The sequence below is a fragment of the Lutra lutra genome, chromosome 6 (genome assembly GCF_902655055.1).
Source record: "Lutra lutra chromosome 6, mLutLut1.2, whole genome shotgun sequence".
NCBI classification, from domain to species: Eukaryota; Metazoa; Chordata; class Mammalia; order Carnivora; family Mustelidae; genus Lutra; species Lutra lutra.
This window is the reverse complement of record NC_062283.1, coordinates 138903404-138921320: the sequence shown is the minus strand read 5'-3', so window position 1 is coordinate 138921320 and position 17917 is coordinate 138903404. Positions and strand designations below refer to the sequence as shown.

General features: G+C 41.4%; 1 protein-coding gene and 1 long non-coding RNA gene across 3 annotated transcripts in view; one reads left to right on the top strand and one right to left on the bottom strand.

Annotated features, from left to right (window-relative positions):
• Positions 1–15089, bottom strand: part of ESR1 (estrogen receptor 1) — a 403080-nt gene extending 387991 nt beyond the window's left edge. The window contains exon 1 of one of the 2 annotated variants that reach the window (XM_047734308.1): positions 14964–15089. The gene's annotated coding sequence lies outside the window, so the exon portion shown is untranslated. Of the gene's footprint in view, positions 1–14892 lie in introns of both variants that reach the window. The other variant, XM_047734307.1, reaches the window with a different exon arrangement.
• Positions 15090–15098: 9 nt separating this feature from the next.
• On the top strand, positions 15099–17649 carry LOC125102787 (uncharacterized). The gene is made up of 3 exons (XR_007128192.1): positions 15099–15229; positions 17357–17438; positions 17534–17649. It is a non-coding gene; the product is annotated as an uncharacterized LOC125102787 (long non-coding RNA).
• The last annotated feature ends 268 nt before the right edge of the window (positions 17650–17917 follow it).

The following is a 17917-nucleotide window of genomic DNA, read 5'->3' as shown; positions in this document are numbered from 1 at the left end:
AATGGCATCTGGAATCCCCATGGTTTCATTTCAGACCTTTATCAAAGTCCCAACAACCTTAAGCCTTCCCAGAATAATCAACTTTGAATCTAGCTGCTCCAAGTGCAAAGAGAAACTCCAGACCACCCAGAGACTGACCAGTCTGTAGAAACACACAAAACTGAGAAAGGAAATAGAATATCAAAAACCATGTAAGACGCAAACTCCCAATGTTTTGTAGTGGTTCCACTTTCTTCGGCCCCAGCTGGGGAGAGGACTTGTATTTGTTAAAAGCTTTTCCTTCCTCCCTTTTCCTTCGTTGTCTTTCTCCTTGCTCTCCAAACTAGCCATCTGCCCTGAGCTGCCAAATAGCTACAAGCATGGTCTCCTCCCAGGTAGGAAGCAACGCTCTTCACCCTGTTGGCAGTCCCACGATGCCCACGAGATTTCCTTCACAGGGGCTTGGACTCTTCATCAAGGAAGAGGATTCAAGCTGTTTAAATTCTCTAAGCCAGAGGAGTTTGTGCCGTGCCTCATAGCCTGCAGTCAGCCATACCCTTGCTGATGAAGGTGACAGTTCCGCATGCCCAGAAACAGTTGTCCATCCCCACCCTTGAAAGACTGGCCTAGCCAGTCCCACTGCACTTTTGAAGACAGTGGAAAGGCCTGGAATTGGTGACGTTACTAAACATTTTGGTTAGTCACTAAGTAAAGTCTTTGCCTAGAAACCTTCATTTCCTGTACAGCAGGGTCGACGAGGTCCAACCGAGGGTTTCCTGAAATAATTCATTAAAACAGTCCAGTTCTACAATGAGGAAGTTGTGCCCCCCTGAACACTCCACACCATTTGGGTCCTTAGCGAAATCAGATTTCATCCACTAGCCGATGGGCAGACAGACCTGTGTCCCACATTCCAGCCCTCCCTTGCAATCTGGGCAGGTTATGTAAAAAGAAACTCTATGGTACTACTCCGCTGACTCAGACTTCCTGTGCTTTGGACCATTTTGAAGGACAGCACAGTATTTACAAATAAGAGAGGCTTTTAGCATTTTTAAATCACATGCCTGGTACAGGATTTGCAAACTGCTAACTAAACACACAGCCTCTCTCGTTAGCATCTAGGCAATGATGAAAACCCATACTTTCATTGAAATATACATGTGTGTTTTTCAGAAGTCTGCTAACTAGTTTAGAAATAAATACCTTATGGAGGAAATGAGAAACGGACTTGGAAGTCAGTAAGTTGTTTTTCTCTTTTACAGTTAAATAAAAAAAACAATGTGATTACTTGGTGATCACAAATACAAGAAAAACTGATCCACCTAATAGGGATTTTTTCCCCTTATGAAACTGCCACTTGTCACTTTGAATAATTAACTGCAGTAAAAATGCTTCTCAATGATTGAAAATACAAGAATCATGTCCCTATTTTGGGGTAGGTAACTGAATATACAGAGTCTATGTTCTGAAGATGTTCTCCTATTTTAGGTTTAAATTAGACACAAACATTTTACTTCTTGTTAGCACCACACAACTGGCAAGGGAAGGAGGTTGTGAAATTCAAATCAGGAAGTTTTTTTGTTTTTTGTTTTTTTATTTTTCCTTGCTAGCAGCTAAAGCTCTGAGGGAAAAAGAATTAAACAAAAAAGTTTTTTAAAAAATTTAAAAGTTTGAAAAAAAAATTTAAAAGTTTGGGTTTTCTGTACGGTGAGTGAACTGTTGAGTATTGAAGATAAATTTGTTAACCTTCTTGATGACAAACAAAGAAACTTTGACCACACAGTGGATACAGGGGATTTTTTAAATGGGGAGAACTCATAGACTGTATCCTTTACCTCAACTCAAGAAACACACATGGAATGTTCATATCAAGTGTATTGCTAAGCCCCTGCACCACATGCTTGATAATCACAGACATTAAATGAAAAATCATTTTCCAAACTGAACGGCCAGATCAGGTCTTACGTATTCACAGAAGAAGGTGAGAAAGAGAAAGAAGTTGATACGTTCACACATACCTCAGTGGCAATTCAGAACTCAGATTAATTATCGACACCCTTTCTTGAAAAGACCTGTGCCAGGATGAGGCATTATAGTCCTGGACAAGATGCAGACGTTTCTGTGCTCAAGTCTTTCTAGTTTTCCTCTTCATTTCGCTTTGAACAGGGAGCAAAAGGATGGGAGGGGTGGTTTCTGAAGGTTTCCTTAGTTAAAGCGGGTTTGAGTCTCACTAAAATGGAACAAGGTGGTTCAGGATCAAAGTGGTCCCATTCATCAATAGGCACTGAAGAGGCAATGGTTTGCTTGTCTGCTCAGCTCAAACTCCTTGATGATCTTTGTTTACAAAGAGAAGCAGGGCAGAAGCTGTTCACCTCTGACACCGTTAGCAAGTGTTTGTGGAGAACGCACACGCCCCATCAGCTGTACCAACTCAGGTCCGTAGGTCCGACTGGGCCTACTTCCATTTCTGTTGATCAATTTTGCCATGAGAACAAAAAGTCCTGGCCCAGGGTCTCTCAAATATGTGTTCAGTGGCAGAGGTGCACCTGCTGTGGCTGCGTGGCACGGTTTACCAGAGTCAGCCGTTGCTGATATGATGGGAAAAGCAGTCACTCCACAGAGCGAGTAAGGAATTCAGGAACACCATTTAATACATACCTTTATCCTTTTACTTTAAAAAAAAAAAAAAAAAGAGCTTTCTTGCAAGAAAAATCCTTCTTAAATTTTTATTTTAAGATACCCCAGTGGTTGCCTTGGAATGCTTCAAGAATATTGCATGGGTGATTTTCATGGTGAATTTCAAACATCAAACTGAACTATATAAAAGAGCCTTTGGTTATTTTTTGGTTTCCTAAATGCTATATAACAGGGGTGCCTGGGTGGCTCAGTCCGTTAAACATCTGCCTTTGGCTCAGGTCATGATCTCGGGGTCCTGGGATCGAGCCCCACGTCGGGGGTCCCTGATCAGCAGGGAGTCTGCTTCTCTCTCTCCCTCTGCCTACCCCCTCCCAGTCTCATGCTCACACACACACACACACTCTCTCTCTCTCAAATAAATAAATAAAATATTTTTTTAGAAATGCTATACAACAGCTTCAAATGTACAGGATACGAAAGTGAAAAATTCTTTTTTCTTAATTCTAAGCAACAGTGAACCAAATTTGTGACTTTTTTCTCAATTTAAAAACAACAAATGGAAAGCTTGACATTGAATTAGGGAGTCTTCAGGATTAGCAGGTATACAATGACAGATGTATAAGGCCCAATAAACTGATAACTATATTTTAGGTCTAGAAAACATCTACTCAGAGTATGTGGTTTATGGTTTCCACATCAAGTAAAAGGAAAAAAGCATCACATTGATCTAAGACTTTGGTAGACTTTTTTGTTTAAACAAAAAGGATGCAAATCCTCTTATAGGGGACTTGTATGCTTCCTTAATATGTTCTGCTAAGATCAAGGGGATACAGAAATTACTTCATGAGGAAATGAAAAAGTTAAGTGAATACCAGGGTTTTCAGTGGAAAATTTATAAGCATATGCCTGGAGTTGGAGGGAGGACTAATTAAATACAATATTTGATTAATCTAGAAAAGAAAATTTTTCTCCATGTAAATCTACAGATTATATGGGCTTCCTCAACCAACTCAACCCAGTAATCCAAAATAATGAAATGCAATCTCTGGAAAAACTCAGAATTAGACATGCATAGATAGTAACACAGATACAGAGAAGTTTTGCACAAACATGCAACAACCTTGATAATGAACTCATTTCTTTAACCCCAGTTCTAATTACATGAAGCAAGGAATTGGCTGTTATCCAGTGAACTTGAACCATGGACACTGACCAAATTGTTTGACATTTTACCCCCATCCCTTCTATTTTTGGTCCACATTTTCCCTCCATGGTGAATTTCTGGTTATGTTTTATCTGGTTTTGGCTGTCTCTACTGCCCACTTCAGATAATTGCTCAACTCTCCACTTGGCTTCTGGCTGGGTAGGCTTGACCTAAGAAAATGGATTAAGAAAGAGCCAGCATTCCCTTTGATCTCTTGGAACTCAGGATTCCATTATATAATCTACCATAAATCCTAGCAGTAGAGATTGACATCAACTTCCAAACTTGCCATAATATGACACTCCTAGTTGATTCATTATGTATTCTGACATTTCTTAATTAACATGAACTCAATACTTCAATGTGTCAGTGATAAGACATTTTTCTTAGTTGCCTTCTCAATATTTTTACGGATTTCCTTGATTAATTTTTCTCTTCTGCAATGTAAGCCTCATATGCCAAATGTTCTAACTGGCAAACTGCCTCTAAGGTTTAAGCTCACAGATGTTTCCTTGTGGCCACAGCAAATACTACTCCCCTGAGAATAAGTCTGATAAATAAAATTGGCAATAAATTTAGAACTAAAGGGTTGGATAAGAAAAGCAAGTGCAGCTCTGATTAGCTACACTTTTGTCAATCTACAAACTGGTCTAATGTCCTCAATCCTCAAATATCGATCGTAGTGGATTCTAGGAATCCCATCAACAAATTAAAGATTTAACAATCCAAAAACTTCCTCCTATTTAACGGTATAAATCCCTTTCCTCCTGAACATATTACCGTGGCAGCTAACAAGTAGAAAATTGGCACATTTAAATTTTGTTTCTGTTCCAAGGGCTGAGGGAGGAGTAAAATGGACAGAATCCAGCTGGTGTGAAGAAAGCAAAGCAAGGGTCCTGCATAGTCTGAATGTCGATAATTTGTAAACTGGTCTGAATGATTAATACTCAACATTAATACCACTTAGGCAACACGAATGCCATAAGCAGAAAACCTTTGCTTGCCACTTTTTTCTTTCCTAGAAAACCCTTTTCTATGAGTCTTTTCCTTCACAAAGTCGATCTGAAGTAACGCTTGGCTTGATTTGTGAAGCTTTGGTGACAGGGAAGTGGAAACAACAAACTAACATGAACAATGTTCTTCATGCTAAACATTCTGATGTCATCTTCTCCCTGCGTTTCTGGGCTTGAAATACAAAGTACAGGTATTGCCCACCGTAGAACATTCTCAAGAGTGTAGTATTATCGCTTGAGATTTATTGTAACTGAAATTAAATTACCTCGTGTGCTTGGCCTTTCCCCCTACCCCACACACCAGTGAATCTGCTTTTTTTTTTTAATTGATGTCCTTGCCTTTCATTCCCCTTAGAAGGAAAAGGAGGAAAATAGAAAACACAATCTGCTCCCTTTCCTCTATCCTCAAATCACTGGATTCACCTCCCCCATTCCCATTAGCAGAAAGCAGTTTAGGATGCCACAAGAGACATCACTGTCTTCTTCTCCAACTCAAGCCCTAAATCAATGGAATGACAACATGTCTTTCTTCTGCTTTCAGCATAGATGACTGTGGGTTTGATTGTGCTTGTGAGAGAATCTCAACTCATTGTCCTAAATGGAGATTGCTGAAAGCAAGAATTATAGAATCACAAAATGATCTGAGCACGGGAATCACAAATCTCCCCACATCCAATGCCTTCATTTCACTGGTGAGGAAATGGGGTCTCAAAATGGAAAGACTTGTTCAAACAAAGCTGGTGGCATCACACTGCCTGATTTCAAAATTTATTATGAAGCTACAGTAATCAAAACCATAAAATATTGGCCTGGACAGACATACAGACCAGGAAAACAGTAGAGAGCCCTAAATAAGTCCACACATGTGGAATCAACTGATCTTCAACAAGGGTGCCAGGAATACTCTTTGGGAAAAGGATAATCTCTTCAACATATGGTGTTGAGAAAAGTAGATAACCACATGTAAAAGAGTAAAATTTGATGTCATCTTTACCACACACCAAAATCAATTCTGAATGGATCAATGACTTAAAGGTAAGACATGAAACTGTAAAACTCCTGGAAGAAAAAAATTAGAAGACAAGCTTCATGACATTGGACTTTGATTTTATGTTCATACACAAAAGCACAGGCAGCAGCAACAAAAAACATAAAAATTCAAAACATAAGCAAGACTACACTAAACTAAAAAGCATCTGTACAGCAAAAAACAATCAATAGAATGAAAAGACCACCAGACAACCTACAGAGTGGAAGAAAATATTTGTATACTACATATGTAATAGGGGGTTAATGTCCAAAATACATAAGGAACTATACAACTCAATAACATAAAAACTAATAATCTGATTAAAAGTGGGCTAGAGACTCAACATTTTCCAAAGAAAACATACAAATGGCCATCTGGTATATTTTTTAAAAATGCTCATCATCACTAATCATTAGAGAAAGGCAAATCAAAACCACAGTGAGATACCACCTCATATCTCTCAGGATGGCTATCATTGAAAAAACACAAGACAACGATTATTGGTGAGGATATGAAGAAATTTGAACCCTTGCACACTGTGAGAAGGCAATATGGTCCAGCTGCTATGGTGGTTCTTCAAAAAATTAAAAATAGAACTACTAGTGGGTGCCTGGGTCACTCAGTCAGTTAAGCATCCCACTCTTGATGTTGGCTCGGGTCGTGATCTCAGGGTTGTGAGATGGAGCCTTGCATCACGCTCCGCACCAGGCGTGGAGCCTGCTTAAGAGTGTCTCACCCTCCCTCTGCCCTCCCACCCCCACTGGTGGTCTATCTCTCTCTCTAAAAACAAAAAAGGTCATGATAATAATAAAAAAATAGAACGACCAGATGATCCAGCAGTCCCACTTCTGGGTATATATCCAAAAGAATTGGAATCAGGATATGGAAGAGCTGTTGGCATTCCCATGTTCCTTACAACCCCATTCAGAATAATCTGTTTAATATGAAAACAACCTCAGTGTCTACCAACAGATAAACTGATCAAGAAAATGTGTCCTTCTTTTTTTTTTTTTTAAGATTTTATTTATTTATTTGACAGAGAGAGATGACAAGTAGGCAGAGAGCAGGCAGAGAGAGAGGAGGAAGCAGGCTCCCTGCTGAGCAGAGAGCCCGATGCGGGGCTCGATCCCAGGACCCCGAGATCATGACCCGAGCCGAAGGCAGAGGCTTTAACCCACTGAGCCACCCAGGCGCCCCATAACAGCTAAGGAATCTTTTTTTTTTGTTTTAAAGATTTTATTTATTTATTTGAGAGAGAAACAGTGAGAGAGAGCATGAGCGAGGAGAAGGTCAGAGAGAGAAGCGGACTCCCCGCGGAGCCGGGAGCCCGACGTGGGACTCGATCCTGGGACTCCAGGATCATGACCTGAGCCGAACACAGTCGTCCAACCAACTGAGCCACCCAGGCGTCCCGAAAATGTGTCCTTCTTAAAAAAAGGACTTTCTGCACAGACAACATTTATGGGCCTTATGGACCATCATGCTAAGTGAAATAAGCCAGACACACAAAAGCAGTATTGCATGATTCCACTTCTATAAAATATCTAAAATAGTCAAATTCCTAAAGTCAAAGGCTGACATAGTGGTTGCCAAGGGCTGGGGGAGGAGTTATTAATCAATAGATGTAAAGTTTCAGTTAAGTAAGATAATAAGCTCTAGAGATCTGCTGTACAACATCGGACCTAGAGTCAACAATAATGTACACTTTAAAATTAGTTAAGAGGATAGACCCTCTGTTAACTGTTCTTACCACAATAAATTGTTTTCCTTTCTAAATATTTTATTTATTTATTTGAGAGAAAGAGAGAGAGAATGAGAAGGGAGAGGGTCAGAGGGAGAAGCAGACTCCCTGCCGAGCAGGGAGCCGGATGCAGGACTCCATCCCAGGACTCCAGGATCATGACCTGAGCCAAAAGCAGTGACTTAGCCAACTGAGCCACCCAGGCAATCCCACAACAAACTTTTCTAGAAAGACTTTTTCAGTACCTAATACAAAGTACCCATTTAATAACTAGAAAAATATTATAATATTTTTAATCAAATCGAATAGAAAAATGAACAATTTTCTTTGAATCTATATCCTGTCCAAATAAAATAATTTTGCTATAAAAGTATTCCAAGTTGATAGCATGTTATACATACCTAAAGTGCGTTACTTTTCAAATTTCTATCACTTAACTTCCATTGCATCACCAATAGGATCTTTGGTAGGATCTGGTACTTATCATGCCCATCTTACGGTTGGGGAAGCAGCACTAAACGTGCAAGGCATTTACTAAGGTCACTCAGCATATCGGTGGCAGAGTAATATATTTTGACCCCCAACCTTCCTTCCCCACTAGCCACTTTTGGAACGAATCTTCCTTAGAACCATAAACAATCATGACTTCAAAAAGCACATCCTAAAAGATTGTTTAAACTATATTACACCTCTCTTGAACCATTCCAGTCACCTCCAAACTGACGTATCACTCTTCCTCTGAAAACATCAATCTACATAGTATTTCCCTAAGCTTAAGTTTGTATCTCATTCCAGCCTTACCCCAAAATCTTGACTATCCACAACACTATCAAGTCCAAAGATTTGGCATTTACAACTCCATTCCTAGGCCATCTCACACCACCTCTCAGCATATTTCTCACCTGCCTTCCTGCAAGCTGGTGAATGATTCCCCAAAACCCTTCTTCTCATGCCTTTGCTTATGCTCTTCCCTTTCCTGACATCTTTCTGCATAAACATTGCCCATCCTGTAAGCTCATGAACAAATGTGTATGTGAAACTTCCTATATGAAACCATCTTTCTTCATCCCCCACCCCTCTGCCCCTGTCATTGCCTTCCCTGACCCACCTCAACCAGAAATAATTTCCCCTCTTTGTGCTTTCACACCTCGGTGCTTACCACTCTCCAAGCACTCAGCACGTTCTACTCTACCGCCTTACGTTCTGTAACATTATGGTCTATTGTGCAACTTACACTTATGATGTAATAGTCCTATGTCACGTGATGTGTTACCGACCATAACCAATAGTGAACGTCAAAGAACCTGTCAGGCTCCGTCACACACAACAGCTGTGTCCCAAGCCCCTGGGAGATCCCAACACTCCCCAAGGCACAAAAGTGCAAATCTGAATAAAAACCCTTTCTTTGCCCTTAAGGCACTGCAGGCTTGTGTAGGAGCAGAGATTTTGTGACAGACCTTGATAAACTACCACAGGACCCTTAAAATATTACCTCTTCCTTAAATAAAATAGGGAAAAGAATTTTACAGAGGGTGTCAAGTTTAACTGCACTGGATTCTGAGTAACCTGAATCTCTAAATATCCTTTTGGGTAAACTTGACACAAATAGGATTTTAAAAATTCCATACCAAAAACAACTGTATATCTGTATTGTCACAGAGTTTTAAAATGAACTATATTTAAATGGATTATTACATGTAATGTGATTATCTTTATTAAATACCTTTCTGCGTGCAGTTTTAAGAAAATGAATTTTAATAAACGATTGGCTACAGTAAATAAAAATGAGGGTACAAAAGACTCATGTTTTCTGTAAGGTAAACTCAAATTTTCTTTGGATTTCTTGGTGTCTTTATCAAAATTCTGAAAGGAAATACCCCAATGAGACCATTTCTAGGAACCTCAGAGGGAAGAAGTATCTCAGAAATGCAGATGGCCTATTTGTGAAAGGGTTTTGTGGGCTTCCTCTGAACGGTAGTAGGGGAAGAATCATGTTCATAGGGGTCAGCTACCTGCTGGCTGTGTGATAAGAAAAGAGTTTGATGAGATCAGAGGAAAAAGAAATGACAAAAACCCAGTGGCGACGTACTATCCCAGTAAAGGGAAGGAATGCTACACTTTTCGTCTTCCCCAGAATTGTCATTTTGGTGTGGCCTGTCTCTTCCCCCTTGTGATTGGCAGTAAACCACAAAGGGCCTGAGTATTGTCTTCCAGGCAGCAAGAAAGGGGCTGTGCTAATTTGTATCCATTCTTATCAGGAAACCCCAAAGAACCAAGAGTTAGTGACAGCGGTAAACAGGAGAGTGAAGTCAGATTAAGCATGTGAAGGCTGAGGTTAGGAAAAGGGAGCTCCAGGTGTACAACCAGTACAAATCCTTGTGGCTTTTAGAATAGAAAGGTTAGGACAGCTTCTAGCCACTTGTCTTCTCAAAGAAGTCAGAGAGCATCCGGAAGACTCCAGAGGTGTCCCAGGAAGAGGATTATTCAGAGAAGTAACTCGCGGGCTCTTGAAGTCAGTCTCCCTCCAAAACCCCACCCATCTTGCCTGCCATAGTCACCAGCTTCGCCCGCCATGCACACACTCAGCTCTTTAAGACAAAAGGTGAACCGCCTTTGATAGCATTTCACAGCACTCCCCCAGAGCTACTCTCCTTCACTTAGTGACAAATTTTACATGTAACTAATTAAGAACTTACATGTTCCACTTAAGAACATATTTCATAAACCTGTACTTTTTACAAAACTCTTTCATATACATTATTTAATGAAACCTCATCGATAGCTATCAAACTTCCCTAAGTCAGATTCATTATTCTCCTTTTACAGATGAAGATACTGCAGCCTAGAGAAAGTGTGCTATTATCTCCTACAAGCCCCAGACGCTCACTTGGCTTCGCCAAAGCAAGAACCACCTGGATCAAAAACTCCAGAAAATGACATCGTATCAAGAGGCAGCCCGGAGCATGGGTTTTGCAAAGGCTTATCTGCAAGTCTTAGGCCGGTCACTTATAAAGCTATCTAACATTGGACACAATACTTAACTTTGCAAAGCCTGCATTTCCTTGTTTGTAAAATTAGAATCATAATGCTGTTTGTCCTCGGGGGTGGTTGCAAGGAAGAAATGTGATAATCCCTATAAAAAGTATGACACAGGGCACCTGGGTGGCTCAGTGGGTTAAAGCCTCTGCCTTCGGCTCAGGTCATGATCCCAGGGTCCTGGGATCGAGCCCCGCATCGGGCTCTCTGCTCGGTGGGGAGCCTGCTTCCTCCTCTCTCTCTGCCTGCCTCTCTGCCTACCTGTGATCTGTCAAATAAATAAATAAAAATCTTTAAAAAAAAAAAAAAGTATGACACAAAGGTAAGAGCTCCGTAAACCTCAGGCACTAATATAATGGCTATTATTACCACCCCATGGGCACTAAGCTGTTTGTGACAGAGCTGGGGAGCAAGAGGCCAACCCAGGTCTTGGGCATTACATTGAATTAGAAGTTAGCATACGTGGGGCACTGGGCAGCTCAGTGGGTTGACTGTCCTACTCTTCTTGGTTTTGGTTCAGGTCATGACTTCATGAGTCACGGGATCGAGCCCCAAAACGGGCCCAAGGGGGGCCCGGTGCTTGGTTCAGAGTCTGCTTGACAATCTCTGTCTCTGCCTGCCCACCCCTCCCCCGCTCATATACTTTCTCAGGTAAATAAATAAAATCTTAAAAAAACAAAAAACAAGAAGTCAGCATCCAATTCTACCTGTGAACAGACATGTGAACTTGTCCAACAACCAAGCAAAATGCTGCTTCTGATACCAAAACAAATGTGAAGTCTTTGCCACACGTTTTTGCATACTTGTCTCCGTGAGAATTTGCCCACCTTCCTTGCTCCTCTTCTCATTGCACAGGGATGTGGCCAACCTTACAGACACAAAGGCAAGCAACAGCGGAGGGCAGGGGGTTGGCGGTTCTGCGCTTTGTCTCCAGACACTTTGCTCTCATCGCGAAAGCAGGGCCGTTTCTACAGGCGGCACACTCAGCTGGCTGGATTTACTGCCTTCTCTCCCAGTTACCACCAGATGGATACAAACTCCCAGCAGCTCTGGTGCCGACCAAGTCATTTATTCCTCCAACACGCATTATCAGGCCCTGTACTATGCTCGCAATAAAAATTACTTTGTCGGGGCACCAGAGTGGCTTAGTCGGTGAGGCCTCCGATGCTTCATTTCAGCTCAGGTCATGATCCCAGGGTTGCGAGGTCGAGCCCCTCGTCAGGCTCTGTGCTCAGTGGGGAGTCTGCTCCTCTCCCTTTCCCTCTGCCCCTTCGCCACCCCATGCCTGCATGCTCTCACACTCTCTCATGCTCTCTCTCTCTCTCTCTCTAAAATAAATAAATGAATCTTTTTTATTTTTAAAGATTTTTTATTTATTTATTTGACAGAAAGAGATCACAAGTAGGCAGAGAGGCAGGCAGAGAGAGAGGAGGAAGCAGGCTCCCCCGCTGAGCAGAGAGCCCGATGTGGGGCTCAATCCCAGGACCCTGAGATCATGACCCGAGCCGAAGGCAGAGGGTTAACCCACTGAGCCACCCAGGCGCCCCTAAATGAATCTTTTTTAAAAATGACTTTGTCTGAGGGTTTTGAAGGGGCGGGGGGTGGGAGGTTGGGGAACCAGGTGCTGGGTATTGGAGAGGGCACGGATTGCATGGAGCACTGGGTGTGGTGCAAAAACAATGAATACTGTTACGCTGAAAATAAATTTTTTAAAAAAATGACTTTGTCATAGTGAGTTTCTAACACCTGAAAACTACAAGCGATTTGTTGAGTGGTTTCACTTTACTTTTCACTTTACTTATTCCATATAGTTATATCCGGTAGTTTCTCTTATTTCCCCTATCCCTATATTTTTGGGGGTAAGGGGGCCAGGGATGGCTTGAACTCAGCCATCTCCTGAGGATTTGAACTGAGCTAATGTCTTCATCCTCCCCCCAAGAGTTACTGCTATGGAAGACCTAAGCAGGAATATACGCTTTCTAGCAAAATATTTTTATGGGTGAGTAGACAGCACAGGCCTCTTTATCCTCAGAAAGAGTCACATGCTTTCAGAGGGAAAACTGTTATGCTTCTTAGAAAGAACATGAAAGTCATTGATGGGCAAGATTTTGCTGTTGTCCCGTGGGAATGATTCAGAGGAAGTCCGCCGAGATGCTGCCCAGTAGGCAAACTTACCATCATCCCCATCATCAAAAGCCACGTGGAAAGGACCTGCCTTAAAACACGGCACTTTATTACACCTGCTGTAGGGAGCTTCGTAGGGGACTAACAATGGAGAACAGCCCTAATGAAGACGGGTGGGCAGGCCCCCATCTCGGCCGACATCAATGAAACATATGCTGTGACTGTTTCACAATGCGGATGGTCTACTCAGAGCTGGTCACTCTCATTTCTTGGCTCCTTTCCCTTGTAGCCAGTCTGCTGCCATGGAGCAGGACTGTTCGCTGTTCAAAGCAAACTGAAGCCCAACCACCGGGCCCTCAGCCCGAGAGGTTGCTCTGACCAACTGGGCTGAACAAATACAGACAAACACTCCGAGAACCCCCAGATAACTGCGTAAAAATGTTTAGCAGACACCCAGGATGAAAGTTTATCCCGGGGAGAGGTTTAAAGCGGTTGTTGGGGGAGAAGGTGGAGGTAGCCGGCTCTAAATCCGAAACGGAATGAAAAGTCACAGTTAATCTAAATGAGAGATCCTTTTTTTGAGTATTCTTACAGCAAGTTTAAGATGCAAGAGCTTTTTCCCTTTCCGTGAGTGTCAAGAGCAATAATACAAAGCAAATACTTGCAAGGGTCTGAGAAAAATAAATCCCCTGCGGGTAAATATGACCCTTCTATTTATAATCAAGATTTTGTGCTTTTTGCCTATATGCTATGTCTCTGAGACCTAGATTATTTTGGTTCCGAATTTCTTTGAAAATCTAACAACCTCTAGAGCATTGCCTTTAACCTCTGGAGTATTACAGCCGTGCACGGCAAGGCCTAGTGGGCAGTCTTCATAAGTAGTCACAAAATGGGAGCAAACATTTGCTTTTGACAAATCAGGAAGGATTATATAGAGCAGAAATGGGCTCGGAACCCTCAGTCTCTGAAGTTCCCACCCAATTTCATTTCTTTGACTCTCAGAGCTTCTTACAATAAAATTGAAATACTTCTCCCTCATGTTCATAATTTCATTCTCAACATTAACATATATCATATATAACATTCCTATAGATCCTCCTCAAAACCAGCTGACTTTCCCAGCAACCTCATGCACGGAGTTGCTCTGCAGGCCGATGAGAACTGGCCCGTAGAGCTGACAGAAATTTGAACAGGAATCAGTGTGATGATCCCAAGTCCTGATAAAGCCCAACCCTTACTTAGGGAAAAAAAAAAAAAAATCACATTGTCTTCTAGGAGCATGTCTGCGAGAACAAACACTGGTTACCCTCTGGACAAAGCATGAAACTTACATCTCAACGCACATTTCCTGAAACGTGTGGCATTCCTCTAACCAAAATGAAAGTAGCCTGCCCTGTCTTTTGTGACTGCCACATCATTATTCAAGCAGCACACCGCTGTCCGTGGGGGAGGCACTAACGTACACACCATCCCGCTGCAGAAACATGACCGCCAGTTTTTTTCACGTGAGACCAGACCAAGGCTGCTGGACTCAAAAAAGAACTTGCCTAAGATCACGGGGCAATTTAAAGACCAGTGGTCTCACTTCTGTTATTGCTAGATTACGCAGCTTTTCAGAAAACTGGACAGCCCTCGGGAAACAAATGCTGGCTTGTTCGGACTGCCTCGCTCAAACTCAACGTTAAGTTATGCCGCCCAAGATTAAGGAAACAGGTAGCATGTACATAAGAGCCTGAGATCGGTCCAATTAATAACCTGTAAAATTCCAACACGTTTCGACCATGCAACACCTCCTAGCTAGGGCTGGGTCAGGTAAGTGCACGTTATCTGAGCAGGCAGACAGCCTGCCAGGGCTGTGTCGAGGAGAGGGTAGATGTCCTGCCCCCTGACTCAGCTGAATATTATTCCAAAAGTGAGTTTCCACTTTGTACCAAGTTTAGATTCAACGTTCTCATGTCGCCGTAACCTCTTGCCAGCAACTTTGCAAAATATCCCTGGAGCATTAAGAGAAAAAATTGAACATCTTTTGGCATGAGAGGGAAGCCCTACAGTTACATCATGCTGGTAAACAAACACATACAGCAAAAAGGAAAAACTTACATCGAGAAAAAGAAAAGGGAGTACCTACTTGAGGAGAAGAATGTCACTCAGAGACTGTCTTCTTATGGTACAGAATGGGCAAGAGAGAGGAAGACTAACCTTCCGAACCCGTTAAGGAGCTTCTGAGCATGAAGATTGCATTTTCAGTTTTGGTGAACTCCGTTCTGAGGCAGAAGACAGGAGGCTGTTACGACCATGAAATTAGGAAATGCAGCAACTCAAAACTAAAGAACTAGCACCACCATTTGACTAGGAGTGGAAAATCTCCTGCACCAAATAGAGGAGGGGGTGGCCTTCCTTTCTCTACAGGAGGACCGATTCGAACTTTCTCAGCCCTTCAGTCAGGACAGGACGTGGAACGAGGGGTAAGTAATCTGTGAATTTGCCTGAAAATGTTTTATGTAATCCAGCTGAGTTTTCTCTTCACACTGCTAATAAAGTTTGAAGTCTAGACGGGCATGTCGAGTTGGAAAAAAAAAAATAAAGTATTCATTCAGCGCATAAATTTTGCTAATCCAAAATTAGTTACAGCTAAGAGCAGGAGTGAGGACATGTCTTCTGGGAGCGTTTCTGTAACTTTCTCCTTCGGCCATTCACCCAACACCAGGCTCTGAGTTTCTTGTCACTGATTAATTAGGTTCCTGACTTCACCAACCTGCAGACACCGAGCTTCTCTCCAACTCCTAGGCTCTTTTTTCTGTCATCTGATCTTTCCATAGACTGCCTGGCGTTCCCTGCAGCCAGTGAAGAGTGTAGGCCGAGTTTTGTTTTGTTTACATGGACATAAACATTCTGAAGTAGAAAATGGATTGAGAATTGATATGAAAATTAAAGAACTAATATTAAAAATGTTAACAGCTGACAAAGCCAGCTGTGCTTTATATAGTATGTATTTTAAAAGGTTGTTTTTTAATAAAGTAGATTTTTCTACTCTACAAGTCTTGGGAGAGGCTGGTTTTCTGGAAGTGAGAATGGTAGAGGAGTAGGAGAAGGAGCCTATCTCGGTACTGGGTTCTCTAGAATCTCCAAGTGCTGGTTGGCAGGCGATGCAGCTCTCAACAGGCTTAGGAAAGAAAGAAAATCAAAATTCTCATAATCAACACTATAAAACATTTTGAAATAAAAGAACTTAACTATCTTCCGTCTTCCCTATACATGTGAGTTAGTCCATAAAATAATTTGAATATGCAAATTTGTCTGAGATTAATTTCTGCAGAATACATAGAACAGGGCATATTTTAGCAAATATGTCCAGTAGTTAAATTTTGGTTCAAGAAACAAAATTTCGACAAGATCCACTTACAAAAAGAACAATCATGTATACTAAGGCAGTATCGGGATTTTTATTCACTTTTTATTATGGTTTCTGGCAAAATATAAATTCTTCAATTACATGTTTTGACCAGTTTAAATATCTTGATAGTAAAATATTTTTGTCTAAACTAATTAAATCCTTCAATTATTTTATTTGCCAGCATGAATGGACTATGCTTTTCAAACACCATTTAGCTGTTAAAATCCTTTGTACATATCAGTACAGACAAGAAAATCACTTAGAGCAACGGGTCTCAACATAGAACATCTGTTAGATTCTGAACTGAAGGTTCTAGATTATTCTTTCCATTAGAAAATATAAATGTATAACATAAAATTCCTATAAAATATACATTCGATTCATTGTCCTTAAGAGGTCATTATCAACATTCCTTTGCATTCCAATATGTACTTTCTCAAGGCCAGGGGGGGCGGGGGGGGTGGCCAGGGAGATGGGGACGGTGGGGGGTGGAGATAAAAATAATAGCAAATGTCCTCGGGACAGAAACTAGAAGTCAAATACCGTTCTAAGCAATTTTACAACAAACCAATGAGGTAAGTATTGTTGCAAACCCATTTTACAGAGGAGGAAACCATGGGATGCCAAGATGAATCACTGGGACCAACATGTTATAGCTGAAATCAGGGCTCAAACTCAGGACACAAGCACCCAAATTTTTAATACCCCACTGCAGAATCAAAACCACACTAGGGAACACCCTTGTTTTCTATATGTCATGAGAAGAAAATGTGGAAAGGTCGCCAGTGGATGGCTAAGAAAAATTTCTATAGATTGATATAGAAATGTTATTATGAATCATCTTAAAGTTTATCATTCTATGGAGCTCACTAAAAAATTAAAATGTAGGCTCAGAATAACAAATAGCATGGAGGACAAGGGGAGATGGAGAGGAGAAGGGAGTTGAGGGAAATTGGAAGGGGAGGTGAACCATGAGAGACTATGGACTCTGAAAAACGATCTGAGAATTTTGAAGGGGTGGGGGGTGGGAGGTTGGGGGCACCAGGTGGTGGGTATTGTAGAGGGCACGGATTGCATGGAGCACTGGGTGTGGTGCAAAAATAATGAATACTGTTATGCTGAAAAAATAAAAAATTAATTAAAAAAAATGTAGGCTCAGACTAACATTGTTTTTAAAATGTTCTGTGCTTTCTTATAGGAAAAAAAATCTCTTTTGAGGAAAATTTTTTAATTAAATTGTATTCACTGTTATTAGATTAGACTGAATAATGAAAAAAAAGGTAAGAAGAAAAGAACAATTTAGGTAAAGCAGTTTAATGCTATTCTAAAAATCTTTCTAGGTTTAAAACTTTTCTAATATGTTCTCTCATTCTAGAAGTTGCTTCTAACAGCCTGGGCTCCACAAGCAAAGTAAAGCAGAAAATTGATGAAGCAAAATCCTGCTGTGACCCAGGTGATTCAGATTAAAATAAAAATCAGATTTTTCATTTAGAGTGTGTGGTTTTGTCTAACACTCCAGAGGATAGCGGGCTCAACTGGGACTCTGTTAACATAGATAATGGCCCAACTTGTTCACTTGTCCTCATTAGCAAAGACTTGTCCATTGGGCACTGCTTTAAATGTTATCCGGATTCTGTCCCAGTACACGAGCAGCTCTGAACTTCTGGTTTTCCTCATGAAGAGCAACTGAAATTGAAATTCTGCTTGCCTTGGGATATCAGTCAGCCCCTGAGCATCCACTCAGCATCTTTCTCAGGGA